This window comes from Schistocerca nitens, chromosome 2 (genome assembly GCF_023898315.1).
Source record: "Schistocerca nitens isolate TAMUIC-IGC-003100 chromosome 2, iqSchNite1.1, whole genome shotgun sequence".
NCBI lineage: Eukaryota > Metazoa > Arthropoda > Insecta > Orthoptera > Acrididae > Schistocerca > Schistocerca nitens.
Window position 1 is genome coordinate 807,887,099 of NC_064615.1, and position 21,932 is coordinate 807,909,030.

Genomic DNA, 21,932 nt, shown 5'->3' on the forward strand with positions numbered 1-21,932 from the left:
GGGGAAAGTTACAAACATTTTCGCATGTATCCAAATATCATGAGAATAACTGAGGCCCACATTACGCAGCATACCCACATAAACTGTAAAACCTTCAGCATCAAAGCTGTTACAACCAAATAGACCAGATGCAAGAGCATATAACAGGAAGTCAAGAATCAATAACAAAGCAGTTGAACAACTGTGACATTATGTCCTTGAAAGGCAATCAAAGTTTGACAGTATATTGTAATGTGTTAACCCCGCCTGATTGTTGAGGGTGTGTTGGGGGTATTACGTTAGACTCCAAATAATTTAAATCTCTTCCAGAATGTTTAAGGTCTGACCCTTTACTTCTCTGGGTAGGACTTTTAAATTATTAGTTACGCCTGTTACGGAGAGGCCAGATTCATGTAAGTGGCTATTTAAAGTAGATTTTGAATTCCTCAGACTCTAGTGTTGTAGGAACCTAATACCAAACCCTCTGCCAATCTGCCCCACATACATGGCAGGACAACTGTCACAACTGATGCAGTGTGCACCAGTAGTGTCAACTTTTCAGACTACCTTCTCTCTATTTACAAGTCTTTCACCAAGATTCTGTGGGATGAAGAATGCTGGCTTTATCTTTTTCATCCTTAACTTTTTGCCTACTTTCTGTGAAGTCCTGCCAAAGTATGATATTCTATGATAACCAGTGAACTCATCTTCCCCTTCGTCCAATGTCTGTCATATGATTTCATTACCATTTGGCTTCTGCTTTTACCTAGTGTATTCTTTCTTAAGCAGTATCCATTATTAATATTCATTAATCATTGGAATCATATCCACTGTCATGTGTAAAATGCAGAATACACAGAAATTCTGAGTCATGTGCCTCCTTAGACAAGGGTACACTGTGAAGGTGGACAACATTGACCTAAAAGCTGCCATCACGTACGCAAAGGGGTGATTATAATTGTGGTGTAGAACAGTATCTGTCACTGTAACATTTCTAATAATGTTGCAGTCAGTCCTTGTATCCTGTACTGAAATTGTTAGAGTTAAGTACCATCCTCTCACTGTTTTCTTTGGTAAACTGTACCTTTGCATGTATAGCATTCACTTTATCAACAAAATCACAGCATTCCCCCTTAGAACCATTGTGCAGTAGAAATACACTCCTGGAAATTGAAATAAGAACACCGTGAATTCATTGTCCCAGGAAGGGGAAACTTTATTGACACATTCCTGGGGTCAGATACATCACATGATCACACTGACAGAACCACAGGCACATAGACACAGGCAACAGAGCATGCACAATGTCGGCACTAGTACAGTGTATATCCACCTTTCGCAGCAATGCAGGCTGCTATTCTCCCATGGAGACGATCGTAGAGATGCTGGATGTAGTCCTGTGGAATGGCTTGCCATGCCATTTCCACCGGGCGCCTCAGTTGGACCAGCGTTCGTGCCGGACGTGCAGACCGCGTGAGACGACGCTTCATCCAGTCCCAAACATGCTCAATGGGGGACAGATCCGGAGATCTTGCTGGCCAGGGTAGTTGACTTACACCTTCTATAGCACGTTGGGTGGCACGGGATACATGCGGACGTGCATTGTCCTGTTGGAACAGCAAGTTCCCTTGCCGGTCTAGGAATGGTAGAACGATGGGTTCGATGACGGTTTGGATGTACCGTGCACTATTCAGTGTCCCCTCGATGATCACCAGTGGTGTACGGCCAGTGTAGGAGATCGCTCCCCACACCATGATGCCGGGTGTTGGCCCTGTGTGCCTCGGTCGTATGCAGTCCTGATTGTGGCGCTCACCTGCACGGCGCCAAACACGCATACGACCATCATTGGCACCAAGGCAGAAGCGACTCTCATCGCTGAAGACGACACGTCTCCATTCGTCCCTCCATTCACGCCTGTCGCGACACCACTGGAGGCGGGCTGCACGATGTTGGGGCGTGAGCGGAAGACGGCCTAACGGTGTGCGGGACCGTAGCCCAGCTTCATGGAGACGGTTGCGAATGGTCCTCGCCGATACCCCAGGAGCAACAGTGTCCCTAATTTGCTGGGAAGTGGCGGTGCAGTCCCCTACGGCACTGCGTAGGATCCTACGGTCTTGACGTGCATCCGTGCGTCGCTGCGGTCTGGTCCCAGGTCGACGGGCACGTGCACCTTCTGCCGACCACTGGCAACAACATCGATGTACTGTGGAGACCTCACGCCCCACGTGTTGAGCAATTCGGCGGTACGTCCACCCGGCCTCCCGCATGCCCACTATACGCCCTCGCTCAGAGTCCGTCAACTGCACATACGGTTCACGTCCACGCTGTTGCGGCATGCTACCAGTGTTAAAGACTGTGATGGAGCTCCGTATGCCACAGCAAACTGGCTGACACTGACGGCGGCGGTGCACAAATGCTGCGCAGCTAGCGCCATTCGATGGCCAACACCGCGGTTCCTGGTGTGTCCGCTGTGCCGTGCATGTGATCATTGCTTGTACAGCCCTCTCGCAGTGTCCGGAGCAAGTATGGTGGGTCTGACACACCGGTGTCAATGTGTTCTTTTTTCCATTTCCAGGAGTGTATGTTGTCTATGTATCTGCACTATAGTACAATTTTACTAGTGTAGGTGTGAAGCGGAGCACCAATATCACTTTCAGACTTACTCATAAATACTTTACTTAGATCTAAAAATTTCTCTATAGGATACAAGATTGAGTGTGACATTTTTAGAGAGGTACAATGATGGATACTGTTATACACTGCAGTCCTAATGACCCTTTTGCATACAAGGTGGCTGCTTTCAAGTGAATCAGGTTTTGATAAATAGAAAAGAGCATTGTTACCTGCAACAGTCAGAAGAGTGCTTCATTGGTGTTGCATATTTTAGCAATTTTGATTGAGATAAACTTAGGCTGCAATGTTCTTCTTCAGCATGCCAGTGTAGAAGTGTGTACAGAATCAGCTAAGTGAAAAATCCATGCAGTGTGCATATTTGTTTACATATAAATGCCAAATTAGGAATTTTCCCTTGTGTGTACAAGATCATGTGCTAATTTAAAGTTCTACTTTTGCATATTTTATGTTGGCATTGGTTCTGCGGAATCTTCACTGATTGTATCAATACCCATTTGTATTGTGATATATTGTGAAATTTTGAACATTTGCAAGTGCTGTGATAAACTACTGCTGTTATCGTCAATTGTAGGCTTAAATTGTGCTGTTTAAAATTTTTTTAGAACAGGCCTATCCTTGTTAAAAACAATCATTCTTTAATTTCTTTGTACAGTTGTGTGAGAAACAGGTTAGTTTGAGAATTTCTGGATGCTTACAAAACTATATTTTCGTAAGTTTCTGATACATAATTTCTTTCATAGCAAATCAGTATTTGTGGTTCACAGTTCAGCCAAAGAATATATCACCCTTGAATTTCATTGTATATCAGTGCAAATAAACATGTGTTTTTGAGACTTTTCGGAAGCTGACATCATCCTTTGCATAATCTATGAACACTTCGTTGCAAATCGGCATTTGTGATTTAGTTACTGTAGCAGATTTTCTGACTAACATATTAATTCTGTTTTCTCGTTTGAAAACAATTATAATTCACATCAAAACATTTTAGAAAACTAGTAATTTTTACCACAGGTTCTTGCTTTGCCTTAACAGAAATCTCATTTTGTTTATTTGCTTAAATTCTTAAAGGGAATTCACAACTTTTTAGCTCAATAGATCAAAAGATAATCAGTGGGCTTAAGCTAAACTTATTTCTCCACTGCCTTGTAATATTTTGCATCAGCAAAATGCAGCCCCACTGTATATGCGGTTCTCAAACACTGGATGAGTTGGTTGACTTTCATAAGCAGCTGGAAATCGCCCTGGCTACTGTCAAATGACTGGCAGCTGCTGTGAATTGGTGTGTTGGAAGAGCTCCAGAGAGTCATGTCCCTGTGATACCTGTACCAGAAGTACGTCAAGTACTATCCTCTCATGTGAATCCTGCCTCCTCTGCGGAAAGTACAGGAGCTGTCATTACCTGTCACATGACTGCAAGTGGCATGTCAATGGTAGATCTAGGCATCCTGTACAGGGTGGACAGAGACCACGGAGGACTCAGGGTGTTGTACCTATCTCCCTAATCAACAAGTTTGAGGTCTTTCACTGAACCTGAAAGTGAGGCAGTGGGCTCACTCCACCTGTTTCAATGAAACCTGTTTCGTCCAGTGTCAGGAGGTGGCAAATGAAAAAGGGTAAGGGGTCTATCAATCATCAACAGTTCAATTGTTTGATGAATGATGGTACCCCTTAGGAAAACTGCAACAAGGGACAGCAAAGGACACCAGCTGCACTCATTGTGTATGCCTGGGAGCCTCATTCAATAGGCTATTTCAGCAGCCATTGAGGGAACAGGGTGCAACCAACTGCAGATTGTGGCACTCGTTGGAACAAATGATACCTTTCGCCTGGTCTCTGAGGTCATTCTGGGGTCATTCCGGCAACTGGCACAGAAGGTTGAGAGTGCCAGTCTTGTGTGTGGGGTTTCAATGAAGCTCACAATTTGCAGCATTGTCCTCAGAACTGACCATGACCCTTTGCGCTGTTGGGTTGAGAACTGTAGGCTCCCCCTAAATAGGTCAGATGTGTGGTACACATCACAGGCTGCCACTCAGGTAGCTGACTGTGTGTGGGGTGCACACAAGGGTTTTTTAGATTAGAGGATTCTCCATCCAGTACAGATAACAATAGCTGTAGGAAACCCAGAAGTATCTGTGTAAGATTGAAAGAAATGCCTCCCACAGGTGAGAGAGTTAAAATCCTAATGGTAAACTGCCGAAGCATTCACAACAAAGTGTCATAGTTTTAAGTGCTCATAAAAAGCAGTAAAACTAACATAATACTAGGTACAGAAAGCTGGTAGAAACTTGAAATTGATAGCAGTGAGATTTTCAGGGAGAATTTAAATGTATATCAAAAGGATAGGCAAATGGAAAATGGAGATGGTGTATTTGTTGCAGTAGACGAGAAACTCAGGTCCACCAAGATAGAAATTGAAGCTGCATTTGAGATTGTTTGGGCAAGACTCGGTATCAAGGGTTGGCGTAAAATGATAATTGAATCTTCCTGTTGCCCACCAGACTCATCTCCTGATGTTACCAAAAACTTTGAAAACCTCAGTTCACTTGTACTTAAGTTCCCCAGTCATACTGTAATCATCAATCAAGTGGGAAAATTACAGTTTTGTTAGTGGTTAGTGTGATAAGACATCCTGTGAAACTTTACTAAATGCCTTCTCTGAAAACTACATAGAACAGGTACTTAGGAACCCCCACTCATGATGGAAAAATATTGGATCTAATGGCAACAAATAGACCTGATCTCTTTAAGAATATCCACATTGAAACTGGAATCAGTGACCATGATAAGGTAGTGGCAACAATAATTACCAAAGCGCAAAGAACAACTAAACCAAGCAGAAAGATACAGTGTATGTTCAGTAAACTAGATAAAAAAAAATGGTAGTGTCATATCTCAGTGAGAAGCTTGAAACTTTCAGCACAGGGCAGGAGCATGTATAGAAACTCTGGTTCAAGTTTAAAAAAATAGTTGGCCATGCACTGGTTAGACATGTTTATAATGGGAGGGAACCTGGGCTATTGATAGAGAGATGCCGTAGAAATGCAGTTGGTTGTCAAGAGAGCAATGTGTGATGCCTTCAGTGACTACTGTACCTGAATATTGTCAAGTGATCATATCTAAAGCTGTTAGTGGTACCAAAGTTAGTGTTCAAGCCCTATTGAAAGAGACAGGAATTGAAACTGAGGATAGCAACGCAAAATCAGAAATGCTTAACTCCATTTTCCAGTATTCCTATAAAAGGTAAAACCAAGGAGAATTGCCCCAATTTAATCTTCTTACCACTGGAAAGCTGAATGAAATAATTATTAGTGTCAGTGATGTTGAGAAACAGCTGAAATCATTAAAATTAAACAAAGCTCCCGGCCCCGATGGAACCCCTGTCAGGTACTATAGAGAATCTGTGGCTCAGTTAGCGCCTCTTTTAACTGTAATCAAGTGTAGATCCCTCAAACAAAACAATCTTGCCCATTTCTTGGCAAAAGGCACAGGTCACACCCATCTACAAGAAGGATAGTAGAAGTGATCCACAAAACGACCATCCAATTTCCTTGATATCAATTTGTTGTAGAATCTTGTAACATATTCTGACCTGAAACACGATGAGGTATCTTGAACAGAATGACCTCTTCATTGCCAACCAGCATGGATTTTGAAAACATCAGTCATGTGAAACCCAACGCAGCTCGCACTTTTCTCACATAACATACTGAAAGCTTTGGATTAAGGCAACCAGGTAGTTGCAGTATTTCTTGATTTCTGAAAAGCACTTAACTCAGTACCACACCTATGCTTATTGTCAGAAGTACAATCATATGAGGTATCAAGTAAAATCTGTGAGTGGATTGAGGAGTTTTTGATAGGGGGGTTGCAGCTTGTCATTTCGGATGGAGAGTCATCATCAGGTGTAGAAGTAACTTCAAGTGTGCCCCACTGAGGTTTGTTGGGACCCATGCTGTTCATGTTGTATATTAATGACCTTGCAAACAATATTAATAGTAAAATCAGGCATTTTGCAGATGTTGGAGTTATCTATAATGAAGTACTACCTGAGAGAAGCTGCATAAATATTCAGTCATATCTTGATACAATTTCAGCATGATGCAAATATTGGAACCTTGTTCTAAATGTTCAGAAATGTAAAATTTTGCACTTCACAAAATGAAAAAAACATAGTATCCCATAACTACAACATCAATTAGTCACTGTTGGAATCAGCCAACTCATACAAATACCTGGATGTAACACTTTGTGCAGATATGAAATGGCATTACACACAGGTTCAGTCGTAAGTAAAGCAGATGGTAGACTTCCGTTTATTGGTAGAATACTGGGGAAGTTCAATCAGTCTGCAAAGGAGATTGCTTACAAGTCACTCATGTGATCCATTCTAGAATATTGCTCAACTGTGTGGGACCCATACCACATAGGACTAGCAGGGGATGTTGAACGTATACATAGAAGAGCGGCACAAAAGGTCATAAGTTTGTTTAATCATGACACAATGTCATAGAGATACAAAGGAACTGGAAGACTCTTGAAGATTGACGTAAACTACCCCAAGGATGCTGGCTTATGAAGTTTCAAGAACCGGCTTTAAATGATTTCTCTAGGAATGTACTACAACTCTGTACGTGTCACTCACAAAGGAATAAAGGGATAGTGAGGATTTGATTAGGATAATTGCTGCATGCACAGAGGCATTTAAACAATCATTCTTCAGCACTCCATACTTGAATGTAACAGGAAGAAACACTGACAACTAGTACAATGAAACATACCCTCTGCCATGCTCATCACAGCGGTTTGCAGAGTATAGATTTGGATGTAGATGTAAATGTTGTATTGCCTTCACAGTGTACCCTTGTCCAAGGAGGCACATGATGAAGACTTTCAGTGTGTTCTGCACATTGCACATGTCAGTGGATACGATTCTGATGATCTAATGAATATTGATAATGGTATACTGCTTAAAAAGAATTTGATAGGAATAGGCAGGAGTCAATTGGCTATGAAATCACACTATGGAGGTTGGATGAAGGGGGAGACGAGTTCATTGATTATCATAGGATACCATACTTTGGCACAGTTTCACAGAAAGTAGATAAAAAGTTAAGGACAAAACAGAATAATCCAGCGTTCTTTATCCCACAGAACCTTGGTCAAAGACTTGTAAATAGAGAGAAGGTAGCCTGTGAAAAGTATGATGCTACTGGTGTATATTGCATCAGTTGTGACAATTATCCTGCTAGGTATGTGAGGCAGACTGGCAGAGGGTTTGGTATTAGGTCCTGAGAACACCAGAGCCTGAGATTCAAAATATACTTTAAATAGTCACTTACATGATTCTGGCTCCTCCGTAACAGATGTAACTAGTAGTTGAAAAAGTCCTACACAGAGAAGTGAAGGGTCAGATCTTAATCATTCTGGAAGAGATTTAAATTATGTGGAGTCTAAAGCTATACCCCCAACACACCTTAACAATCAGGTGGAGTTAAGACATTATAATGTACTGTCAAACTTTGATTGCCTTTCAAGGACATAATGTCAGTTGCTCAACTTCTTGGTTGTTGATCTTGGGCTTGTTGGTTTTATGCTCTTGAGTCTGGTCTATCTGGTTTTAAAAAATTTGTATGGTGAAGTATTTTGTAGTTTGTATGGTTGTGCCATGTTACAGGGGCCTCAATCATTCTCATGATATTTGGATATGTGTGAAAATATTTGTAACTTTCCCTGCTATGTGTATGGTAGTTTAAGAGCCCTCCAACAGACACATGAGCAAATTGACTAGCACTTGGCCCTATCCATGGCACCATATGACAAAAAATATATCAACTTAACAAAGCCAGCATTTTTATTGCAGCAGCATGGCACAAAGTGCTGATTCATTCGATGCTTTCATGAAGAACAGCTTGCTTAATGTAAAAGTGTACAGGCCACCAAGTGGTACACCAGGGTGGCCACAGTCTACAAAATGCTTATCAGCATTCATAGATACTTGTGCATTATATCACACCTCTACCCACAGTAGAACAGTTTCATATTACAGAAGTTGAAATAGAATGCTCACCAAAATGTGATGTGGACTACATAAAACTGGAACTGCAGAAGCTGCATACTTCTTCAGAGCAAACTGATTCAGTGGAGAAACCATCAATAAAATCATGACCACTAAAAATGAGTTACAGAGTAGAGGAATTGGAATAATTGTGCATCACTCTTCTAGCCCTCATGCAGGAAACTACAAACCATGTGGGCAAAATTCAGCACCAGATGGGCAGTAAAGCAATCTACCACAGCAACAAAAAAATTATACAAGGTATACAACTTTGCTTCCACCATTTTTCCCCAACATTTGAGGCTTTAATGAAACAAATTGGTTAGACAGGTATCATTCAAAGTATTTTACATCACTGGCCACTACTTTCTCCCATCTTTCAGGCAGTGTACAAATCCTGCGTCAAAAAAATTGTTCATCTCTTGAAGCAATCCATGAATCAATCCAATTTGTGACTTCTTCATGAGATCAGAAATGTTGGTCAGCCAGGCCATGTGCCATTGATCTAAACAGGTGATAGTCAGAGGGAGCAATGTCTTGATAAGATGGTGGGTGGGGTAGGACTTCCCATTTTAATGTTTCCTAGTGCATTTTGACTTCTGTTGCAACGTGTCATGCTGCAAATCACTTTATTGTGCCTCATGCTGTATTTTGGCCATTTGTCTTTTAATTCTCTGCTCAGATGCATTAATTGCATTCGATAATGTGCACCTGTGATTGTTTCATTTGGTTTTAACACCTCATAGTACATGATGCCAAGATGGTCCCACCAAATGCAGAGCATGATCTTGGAGCCGTGAATATTCGGTTCGGCCGTCGACGTGGAGGCATGGCCAGGATATCCCCATGATTTTTTGCATTTAGAGTTATCATAATGAACCCATTTTTCGTCCCCAGTCACAATGTGATGCAGAAATACCTTCTGTTTTTGCCTCTGAAGCAACTGTTCACAAACACCGTTCAACGTCTCTTGGTTTCAGCTCACATGGGATCCAAGCTCCTTCTTCCTGAATCATGCCCAAAGCCTTGAGACATTTTGAAATGGCTTTCTGTGTCACTCCCACTAATCGTGCCAATTCTTCTTGAGTTTGACGTGAGTCTTAACTCAGCAATGTCTCCAATTCTGCATCTTCGAAAACATTCTCTCTTCAACCACTACAGCAGTCTGTGATGTTAAAATCACTGTTCTTGAAGCATTGAAACCACTCATGACACGTTCTTTCACTAATTGTGTCCTTATCATACGTACTTGAGAGTATTCAATGAGACTCAGTCACTGTTTTCTTTATATTGAAACAAAACAGTAACACCTCCTGCAAATGACGAGAATTATTCTCGTAAACTGACATTTTCAAACAAGAACAACTTTATGATCCAGGCACAAATCAACTAATGTTTGAAGGAGGTTATGTTGACTGAGGTCCAAGCTAACTGCCTGATGTTTGCAATCTGTTTCTTTCAACGCTACTTACCGTTGTCACAACCTATCGGCAAATGGCAGAAGCAAAGTTGTACACCTTGTAAACTTTCTCAGCTCATCCATAGATGTTGCTTTTGTGATGACAGCTCTTACTGCAGATTATTGTACATCATAGACATCAATAAATGGTCAGAATATGGCTAAAGAAGCACAAATGTTGTACATGACTTCAACTACACAGTTCATCCACAGTGTCAGAATACCAAAATGAATGCAGAAACTTTCATAGTTTTTGAAGGCTTGTTAATATTTCGATGGTTATTTACCACCAAAAGAAAAATAAGAGAAGTGATCAATACAGTCAAGCAGCCTACTATCATGAACTTTAATTATGGTTGTAAGTAATCATTGTCTTGGCTGTGTGCAGTAACCAGCATAGACACTGACTACAGTCGCATGGTTGCCCTGTAAAGCACAGCCATTAACACTTAGGGGAAGGCACACAGCGTACTGACCCTGGCAACATAGCCGCCACCAAACATCACAGGAGCAGCACCCTGTCACAAAAAAACTCTTTCCTAATTTGCAAATGTGGGACAATAATATTCCATCTCAAATCCCAGTCAGTGAAGAACATCAGCTCACTATGTCTCCATTATTGACACCCAGTCTTGTGATGACTTTTATTTATGCTTCTTATAAGAAATTATCAAGGTAGGAGCAAAGACAGGATGTTGAATTTGCATTGCCCCAGCAGTATTTGATATACTCTGATAGAATGACAGCAGCAACATTGATTTGTCTTTTTACTATACTGTCATCTCAAATCCAAAAAAAATTATGGATACTGACTTCAGTTGGAAAAGCTTATGAACTTGTACCGTAACCATGTTCTGTCAGAACACAGTATTTCATTCATTGTTTTGAGAGCTAAGGTTATAAACAAATTCTGAATTTTGTGCTTTGAAGAATCTTTATGATATTCAAGAGGTAAAGAAAATTGACTGTCACATTGAAAAAAACTTACATTTAGATGTGTTCTTCTTTTTGATTTCAACAGAAGAGGAAAATTTAGTGGCAGTCATTCAAAAGATCTCTACATTCTACAGGGAGAATGCATTGTTAATTTGCAGTGTAAGAGTGTGTATTTATAACAATAGCAATTTGTAATTTTTGATAAGGCTATTATTCATGGGGACCATCTCAACACTTAAATCCATGATCGAATCATCTAAGTCAGTCCAACCAATACGAGATTTAAGGAAATCAGTTCTGTCAATCATTGTGTGACATTTGCTTTGCCAGGAAATGTGATGTACAAATCAACAGGTGATAATTAGTGCATCACTGTATACCTGTTATTTAGTGTGTGAACAATATTCACCATCCTTATCCAAGATTGTTATTTTAGAGAAGAATATTTGCCTTTTTATGTCAACATCAAAGAGAGAAATCCCAATAAAAATGAGGAACATTTCTGACCATCCATTGAAGATAATAGTTCTCATTTGGTATCATGTAATGCAAATTTACATCTTATGTATGTAATTGTAATAGCTGACATTTGCTGCAAACAATAGAGGCTGCATCAAGAACTTTTTCAAGGTGATAAAACAAATCGACAAACTACTAACAAGATTAAAGCCGCAATTAAGGACCTTGGTTGGGAGGTTACTACAATTCACAATCTCCTTATGATCCAGACACATCACATGTCAACATTTTATAGTCTCAGTCATTGCTGGAAAGCTCTTTTCTAATGTGACAACTACTTATGCTGTAACCAGCAGAGTCAAGAACCTATCCCAGATTGGAAAGAAGTGATAGATAATGGCTGAGAATAAATAGTGTAACTTAAAATTTCCAGACACCCCAATTAGGAGTGCATTTTATAGTGCAGAAGTTGGACTAAGAATAAAAGATACGTAGAAGACTAGTTAAAACTGGAAAACCTGGTAAATGATTCAGGAATTGATTTTGTCAACTACACAAGGAAAAAAGACAGTCACAAAAGGCACTGAAAAACACAAATGGAGATATCAGCTACATTTCTGAACAAATTTCATAATAAAAATTTATGAAAGCAAGTGTGTCAGTAAAAGATGAAGATGTATTTCGAAGTCACAAGCAACTATGGGTAACAAACTGAGAAGAGTAGCCCAATGAATAGCAGTGTCACTGTCAGATAGTGATCAATAACAACCTGGCAGTATTTGCATTAAAATGTTTTATTATTTTTATAATGTGCACTAGTCTGCACATAGTTATTTTTGGCTAACATCTAGAAGTGAGGTTCACTGAAGCATTTTATCAATATTATAAATATTAATGCCAAAAACTTATTAAATGTTCCACTGAAATATTTGGTACTAACAACCCTCCCCAGCTTTGCAAGAGTAGCACTAGGTACCTGCAGCCAGAAGACTTGTCTGACACACCAGTAATTTTGTTTACAGGCATCTGCGTAGAGTTATGATTAGAATTCAGAGTAATGTGTTAGGTAATTGAATATCATCACTTTCATATTACTTAAACAATTCCAACAGTGCTTGTTAGCAGAATTCTCATCCATATTTAATTGGAGTTTTGAGTGGCATCTCGTGGCAATAGTGGGAGCAGCAAGCTACATTGCCATCTGGTCCCCCCAACTTCAGCAACAGTTCAGTGCATGCTATGGCCACTTGCTGGTTGCCTGAATGCAGCATCAGTATGGCTCAGTATGCCAGACAGTAACAGAATTTGGTGCAAACTACAACCACTTACAGCCACTCAGCTTCAGTGCCATCCAGTGGGAGCTACATTTTCTGTATGACTTTTTACCATGTTTTCACTTCACACCTCTTAAATATTCATGAGCTTAACATCTGACAAGCCCTGCATTGCAGGTACTTTAGGAAGTCTGTAGTACGTCACACCAGCCTCCTGATGGGGTAGCTCACACTGGCCTGGTGTTGCAGTTGGGCAGCCTTATACATATAACACATATGGGTCATTCCAGAGGGTTCTGCCATACCACACCAGATGGCAATCACACCATTTCACAGTGACAGTACACTTTAATTCATCATATTTGGCCAATTTGCATGAAATATTTGTAAATTATAAGTGCAAACCTTCCTCATGAATTAGTCTATTAGTGTAAACTGTATCAAATTCCCTACAGTAGTTCCCGAGATTAGCCCGAACATAGACAGAAACCACAGTGAGGGACTTCAGTTTATATATGTGTGGAATGGATGGAAGATAGATATAAGGTATAACATGCACACATTAAGGTGTTTAAATAAATGTTGCATTGCTTGTAGTTTGCTGTAAGCCTTTTTATTTGACTCAAGTTTAGTTGGCATCTCAGAGGCATGAAAGTTTATGTAAGGATCATTTTTAAATGGAAGTTTAAGTAGATGGCTCTATGATTATCATCAGTGTGTCATGTACAAGATATGACTGAAGCAGTTTAGTGGGACATTTCAGATGCCTAGGAGAAAAGTTTCCCTTGTAAAAATGCATGGGTTGCAATGGAAAATATTTTTAAAAAAAGGGAAATTCCAGTCAGGAAATTATTAAATTCACTAAGAGACATGTGCACTGACCTGAATTTACTGCCCAGACATAAACTTATAAAAAATTATGAAAGCAGTCATAGCTTTTGGAACTGCAAGGACATATCCTCTTCAGCAAGGAAAGAGTAGGAGGCCAGCATCAAACCAGCTAAGAAACTAATGACTTAATAAAAATAAAGAATGAGGAGAGACCAGGTTTTCAAGAATTTTGGCAAACAGTAGTTTATTTATCAATACCAGCGAAGGAAAGTTGCTACTCACCATATAGCGAAGATGCTGAGTCGCGATAGGCACAACAAAAAGATTCACACAATTATATCTTTCGGCCATTAAGGAGTGCGCACACACACACACACACACACACACACACACACACACACACACACACGAGCAAACACAACTTGCACACACATCTGCAGTCTCAGAGAGCTGTGTGTGTGTGTGTGTGTGTGTGTGTGTGTGTGTGTGTGTCTACTGCTGACAAAGGCCTTAATGGCCGAAAGAGATAATTGTGTGAATCTGTTTGTTGCGCCTATCACGACTCAGCATCTCTGCTATATGGTGAGTAGCAACTTGGTGTTGTTACATTCCATCCTGAATTTTCCATTGTTTAGTAGTTTATTTATGTAATTTTACACTTCCTTTCCCCAACCTTTCATGTGAAGTGAAAATGCTTTCAATCATCTTACAATCCAAGCATTATTTCCTGCTACAGGTGACACTGATCACTTGTCTGAATAGCCTCTGACATTTACTGCAATGCTGGTAGCTTTAGTAAAAATGGCTGGACAGTTCATGCTTATCCAGACAAACCTGTGCACTGGACCTTGTTCAGTGACTGAATACTTGCTTTATGATACAGCAGTGCTGACAGATTATCTAGTTTTAGCACTTCACTATTTCTGTTGATACCATTCTCAGTTTTTTGAATTTATATGTCCTCTCTCTACATTTTGCATAGTAAAACACAACTTCTCTTTTAGAGAATCGTATGTGGTTATCCCCTGCCAAGACTGTTTTTATGTTCCTTGAGCCCTGTGTTCAACTTTTTTTTTATTCCAGTGTAAACGTGGCCACAAGTACAAGAACTCTTGTATAATCATCTTGACAATAATCTACGATGCAGGTCATTTACAAAATTCCAACATGTTCACTTGTGTGTATACAGCATTTTTCTTCTACAAATGTTTTTGTCAATGTGTCCGAATATGATAGTATACAGTCATCTGTGTATCTTATTGTTGAGTCAACAATTTCTTGTAGAGGCTACCATTAACTGATCTGTTCCCACTCCCAAGTACTGTGGCTCACAGATTCTCTCAGCATTGTCCAACAGTGATTTAATTCCTTCTCTCTTCTGCTTGGTAAAGGTATTTGTTTTTTTGGTAGGTTACCATCATCCATGCAGAAAACTGTAAGTAAACTGCCAGTCATACATCCAAAACTGAGAACTAATCATATGCTTCCAGTGAGAACTTTGATGGAATTAATACCATTCAAAAATTTAGAAACTCAGAGAGTTGCATTTATTCTCATGATCATGTCACAAAAGTTCAACAGCAAGCCAAAAATGTTGGTGGGGCTCTTCCAGGACATACAAACAGCTGTTGCTTCAAAGTTTTGCAAATACGGGTATTAGATAACTCTTGATTGGTTTTTTAATTATTATTCAATCTGGTTGATCATAGAATTTGTTGCCTAGTTGATAGTAATTTGACATGGGACAATATCTAGAAAGATTTGTTATGTCCTTTATGATGAACTTCTACTTGTGGTATCACCTCATTCATAAAAAAATCATGCTGAATATTGAAGTATCAGATTGGCCATAATATCTGTAGAACTCAATTTGAGCACTCTTAGTTAAATTTTTCATGTAAGTGTGTGTTTCTCTGATAAATGGCTGTAAGACAGTGGCTCCATGCTTGACAGTCTCAGTGGTGCACCTGGCCTGCAGTTTTTTGGTAAGCAATGCGGTCATGGTGATGTCTCTTCTGACTTCAAGAGATACTTATTGTCTTTGGTAGTAACTGGAAGACCCACTTAAGCCAATTTTCTCCTTACCCCAATAGCATTGTCCTTATCTGCCTGGAGAATAAGGATTTCTATATCAATATTTAAAACTCTAAGACATTTATTTCCACCTCCTGTTAACCTGTTGTTACTGTAAGTTGATTTGCTCTTATTAAGTATTCTGGGAAATTCCATGTATACTTCAGTGACCGCTGGATTAGCTACAATACAGATCCTAACTTCAGTGTTGGATTATCCTAGATGTTGAAACAGTATATTCCCTCCTTGGAAAGTATAGTTATTTCCTTCTAATATTGCTCTCTGTATGACATTTTAATAAAAATGTGATCAGTTACTGATTTTTAAAAAAATATAAGCCAGAAAATGTATTTAAAAATCCATAGATCCTTGAAGAAGCCACGGTAAGGCATTCAGTTAAAAAACACTCCTATTACACTATTTTTCTAAAAGCAATACTTATTGGTCTTAGAGGCAGTGTCTCAAAATATTACTGCATAGGATAAGGAGGACAGAAAATATGTGAAATATTGTTCCATTTAGATCTAGAGGTTAAGACTTGGAAGGGTGTTTTTCGCGTGAAGTGGGATGAAAAAAAGTTTTTTCATTCCTTAGATCAGTGTATTTATTGCATTTGAACTTGTTGTCCATCTGGCCTCCAAGAAATTCCAAAAAATGTTTCAGATTGTAAGTGAGAAAATTGATACTTCATAAGTTGGATTTTTTTTTAAGATAAAGAGCCAAGCATCTTGTTATGCAAAATTTATAAACTAGTTCAGGTATAATATTGACTGTATTTGGTATGCTTGAGTTTGGACACACTATCAGTACTCTCATAACATCAAAGACCATAACTGTTTCTAAAAACATTTCTTTGTGTAGTTTAAAAACAAGAGTTGTGCTAAGTAGTGAGACATACAGGATGACTTTTTGCCCAGTATGATTTTAGTTGTTGTCGGTTTTGCAACTTGTTAATGTGATGCTTTGCTTACCACTGCAGAGGTTTAATTCGAGCCATGCAAGTGATATAATATCTTAGTACCTCATAAACTGGCATATGGCTGGGAGAGCGGTGTGCTGACCACATGCTATCTGTATCCAGATCCAGTGACGCCTGTGGGCTAAGGATGACACAGCGGCCAGCCAGTACCATTGGGCCTTCATGGCGTGTTTGGGCAGAGTTTAGTTTAGTTTAATCTTAAGTAAAAATTCAGGGTACATGCAAAAATAGGCCTTGGAAATGTCACAGAATATATACATGATATTATTTTCTTTATCAGTTTCATTTGTGAGATCAAATAAGGCTTTGTCTATAGAGGAGTGTTTATGGGAACTAAACTGAGAGCTATTTTCTGGATGGCAAAAAAGTGGGCCTGTATTTTATTGTACGCAAGAACAAAGAGGAAAGAGAAATTGCCATTTTACATTGGGAATTGTGTTGGCATCCAGCTTTGTTTTCTTATATTTCCATTGCAGTTCAGCACTGACATTGTTGTGACTGAATATATTAGCAGCTTATTACAGTAAAGTAACTTTGCAGGTATTAATCAGAGCTCTTTCTTTATGCTCATGTAGTTTCTTTGTTTTACGTGGCTACGTGTTTCATGTTCAGTGTAATTTTCTTTTGGATTTAGTATTTTGTGTAGTTTTCTAGGAAGGACGAAGTGCAATTGTTTGCATGTAGTTGACCAGAAGTCTTTTTGTTTCAACTGGTGTTCCTCACAGTTTCGTTTTAGGCTTTATTTAGCTAATTTTGTTGATGTGCTCTGTGTATCATATCTATATTTTTTCCATCCTACTGAACTCTGAGAATTTCATTTGACTCTAGGATTGAGTGCTGCTTTCTTAATTTCTATCCCTTGCCATAGAGTATGGAATTTTATACTTATTGCTTAATAGGTGCGTGAGCCAGACAACACATGTGGAATGTTTGTACATAAGTACATGAAAATAATTGTGATGTAAAAAAGTTGTAGCAACTAATGAGTTAAAACAAAATATGTATATCTAAAACATTCAAAATGTCTTATGAGCAACTTGTGTGATTTTAAGTACAGAAAAACTGATTTTGCATATCTGATATTTAAATGAGGATTGCACTGCAGGTGGAACATGATGAAATAGCAACAAAAGTTGTAACTTCACACTATCAAGACAATGATGATAATAATAATAATAATAATAATAATAATAATAATAATAGCAAAATGAAACAGACAAAGCAATAGGGGAATGCCCCAGTCAAGCTATTGGAACTTTGCATCATAGTAGTTCACTACAGGTCTGATATGAAATCCATGAGAAGATAGAACGAAATTGAAAAATTTAGAAATATATGAGAATATATCAGAAGGTCACGTAAAAATGTCACAAACCAGACTGAATGCTGAGCATTATAATACTGTCAATGATTTTTTACATGCTATGCTTATGAAATGAAACAGTGCCAAAAACGTTAGTAGAAATATTTGACTAAAGGCTAAAAAAATCTCTGAATAAAATTTATTGCAACTCAAGGTGATCTCATTCACTTTAACATGGTGTTAGTACTTGGCATAGCAAAAACTGCAAACAACTGTGATAGTATAGTACAGAAGGATTTTATGCTATTATTATTATTATTATTATTGGTGTTACTATGTTTTATAAACATGCTTTTGGCATGTTGCCTTTCTAAATGTATCTAGACAGAAGAATTGTCAAAGATATAATAAAGGTATTGGCTAAAATTTATCTGCTACAGAATGCATGCAAGTGTGCATTTAGAAACATTAGTGTATTTGCCAGGAAGTGATAGTCCTAGCATGTTATCCTGACCTGCACACTCTGATACAGGAATATTACGTGAGCATGAAAGTGATTTAAAATGTGAGAAAACTGCACCTATTATCATAATGCTTCTGCATCAAATGCAATATATTCAGTGTCTCTAAGAATGAACTACATTACATTTTGTGTGTACCCTTTGGTGTTCTAACTTTTATGTTTAACCCCGCACAAAAATTGTGTTCTCTAATGTAAGCTTGTTATGACTGATGTTTCTCTTGTGAATGAATAAGGGTCAAAATGAGAATGCTGATCAAAATACAATTTTTTAAAAATTATTAAAAGCTATGCATTATGACTAATGTCTCGTATAACATCGGTACCAATCTGATACACTGCCAATCAATGCTGAAATGTAACAAAACTCAATACTGTCTCATTTCGTTCTTCTTCCAAAGCTACACACATTTTCACTGCAACACATCTTCATGTTCACCAAATCAGCTTCCATTGTCTTTAAAGTAGACATGTTTATTAGATAAGTGCACACTGCCTGACAAAAAGGTGAAGCATGCAGAAGACATGGTTGGATGTCAATGTAATTTCTTAAACAAACACATTATTGGCAGGTATGCAAATAATAACAGTTGCAGTTTTCTGTGACAGGTAGAACAGCAATCAGAATTCATTATTACTGTTCATCTTAAGTGTTGTTACCAGGCCTGGCAGGATATATAAGGGGTATGAACAGCACCACTATGAAGGACATGGAAATGCAACATACTCATGACGGACAGTGTTATCAGCTCCTGACAGAGTTTGAAAGGAGCCTTATTGTAGGTCTCCATTTGGCTGGCTGGTTGAATTGTATAATATCCACATTTCTGGGGCATTTGGAAGTTGAACTATTCTGATGTTGGACTGCATGAGAATGAGGGCAGGCATACTTGTCACCTAGGTTCTGGCCGACACCAGCTGACCATCACTAAATCATGCACCAAGCACATTAGCACCTGCCATCCGAGAACAAGTAACAGACTCCCTGCAAAATTCTGAGTCTTTCCACACCATTGGTTGGAGACTAGCAGTGACAGGAACAGGAAAAGGAGGAAATGACACAAGTACCCATAGCCCTCCACCACATGCCATAAGGTGGCTTCCAGAGTGTAGATGTAGATGTAGCTGTAGATGTAACAGCAACTGGACTAGGGAATTACCATCCCATACATAGACTGCCGTTAACACCATAACACAAATGGCTGCTTTTGGAGTGGCTTCATGACTGGGAAGCAAAGACTGCTGATGAATAGCACTGCATTATGTTCAGTGATGAAACATGGTTCTGCATTACCACTGAACATGGTCATCAGTGAGTATGGTGAAAATCTACAAAGAGGTCCCATTCTTCCTATGTTTTGGAGAGACAGTCTGGTGTTACTCCTGGCATCATCATGTGGGGAACCATTGGATTTGACTTAAGGTTGTGACTGGTAGATACTGAGGGAACTCAGATGGCACAATGTTTTGTTGCGGATATCCTGCATCCTCAAGTGTTACATCTCGTGCTGCAGTATCATAGTGCCATTTTTCAATGAGACAATGATGTCACATATATGGCATGTGTGTCTATGAACTGTATGTGTGATGTTTAGGTATTCATGTGGCCAGCAAGATCCCCAGATCTGTCTCTGATGGAACATGTGTAGGACTAGCTCATATGTTAACTCCATACCAGTGCAAGTATTGTTGGTTGTGGATCAGCTTACCTCAGGAGAGGATACAACAGCTTTATAACTTCCTTTCCAACAATGGGTTGATACTGTCAAGTTCTTTGTAAATTTAACTCGATTTTGTGATTACTGAACCAACATCACATACATTCTCAACTTAGGAAGTTTCATTTGTTTCCTCATTCCCTTCTTGATGCGGTACTTTTTTGTCAGGCAGTGTATTTATCACATGAAACTGGATCGAACAGTGAAAGTACAATCAAGGATAAGAAGTAAAATTTCCTGAATACCTTCGTTTGGCAAAGAAGTAAGAAAATACCATTGCTTCAGTCGTTTGAGAACTCCAGTCACCTATATACTAATTAATTGTTTTCAAATTAGTCCAAATTCTTCTAGGTATATAACCATGTGGGATTTTTTTTTTTTTTTTTTTTTTAAATGAAGAAATATTTTAGACACTATTGCAACTGTCCTTGATCAGGCTGTGTTGAATACTGCTATGTCAGTCTAGTATTATACAACTCAGTATAATGAGGGCCACTTGGTATAATACAGTTACAAATCTAGAACAATTGTGAGAGAACATTTTGTTAGTGGATATTTATTAAACACTGTATGTTACTCTTTCTCAGAAATAATGTGCACATTCACGTGATCAATAAACAAATATCTGGTGTAGTAGTATTAGTGCTCAAGTAAAATGATGCTGAAAGGGGGAAAAATTTGGTTGTATTCTGAAAGTATATATATTGTGTGCCATCTGTTTAACTTAATAATGTTTGTTGTGCATAAATCACCCTCATTCTCAGATCACATCTTCTGCATTATTTCCTTCAGAATTATTAAGATTCTACATGTTCTCAGTTAGACAATTTTAATAATTTCATTTCTATGATCATTGAAGCTTCATATATCTGGATTGTACATGATATTATTCTGATTGTATCATCCATAACTGGAAAAATGAGTTGTCTAATTCAAAAGTAAAAGTGACAGCAAAATTATACACCCCTTATAAACATTTGCTCTCAATAAACTTTTGAAATGGGATAGATAGTGCAGGGACAGCTTTTTAGCAATTTAAAATAAAAAAATTATGAACACTTGATAGCCTAATCTTTATTCCTATTACACATTGTTCATCTGAAGAAGTACATGTGTTTATTATGTCTGATAAATTACTTTTGTTAAAAAAACCTAGAACATAATTTTACTTCAAATAGGTTTTATGCTTTAACCAATATCTGAGTTGAAGTAGTTCATTTATATGTAATACAGTACTGCTTGACAAAATAACATAGAAGAATGGCTAAAGCTCTTATGAAAGGGTTCAGAGGTGAAAGTGGCCATCACACACATACACAATGCATTTATAAAAAGAACAAACTCACACTACTACTTCATTTTTGTATTATGATAATTTTGAACCAGTATGGTGGTACTGTACTGAAGAACCAGTACAGTGGTACTGTACTGAAATTGCAATACCTGGGTTTAGACTTCAGCTGCAGTATTTGTTTTTGATGCATTTGTTGTGTTTTATCACTTCAGTTTCACACTTAGTGGTCTCCAATAATCATGTGTACTGTTTCTCCCTCTGCTCCTCTTTTCTGCTTCTGCTCCTCTTTCTCATTTTAAAAGTCTTTTATTCATAGTTTGTATCTGTACTTTTCTTCTGTCACAGCTATATGTTTGATCAATACAGTGGCTGATTTAGATGTGGTTGTCTTCATGTGCATCTATTCAGAAGCAACTTT

The 21,932-nt window shown here is 38.6% G+C and overlaps 1 protein-coding gene across 9 annotated transcripts in view; it reads left to right on the forward strand.

The window, feature by feature from the left end:
• LOC126237066 (sodium bicarbonate cotransporter 3) overlaps positions 1 to 21,932 on the forward strand; it is a 1,007,081-nt gene that overhangs the window by 952,847 nt on the left and 32,302 nt on the right. The window lies entirely within an intron of this gene.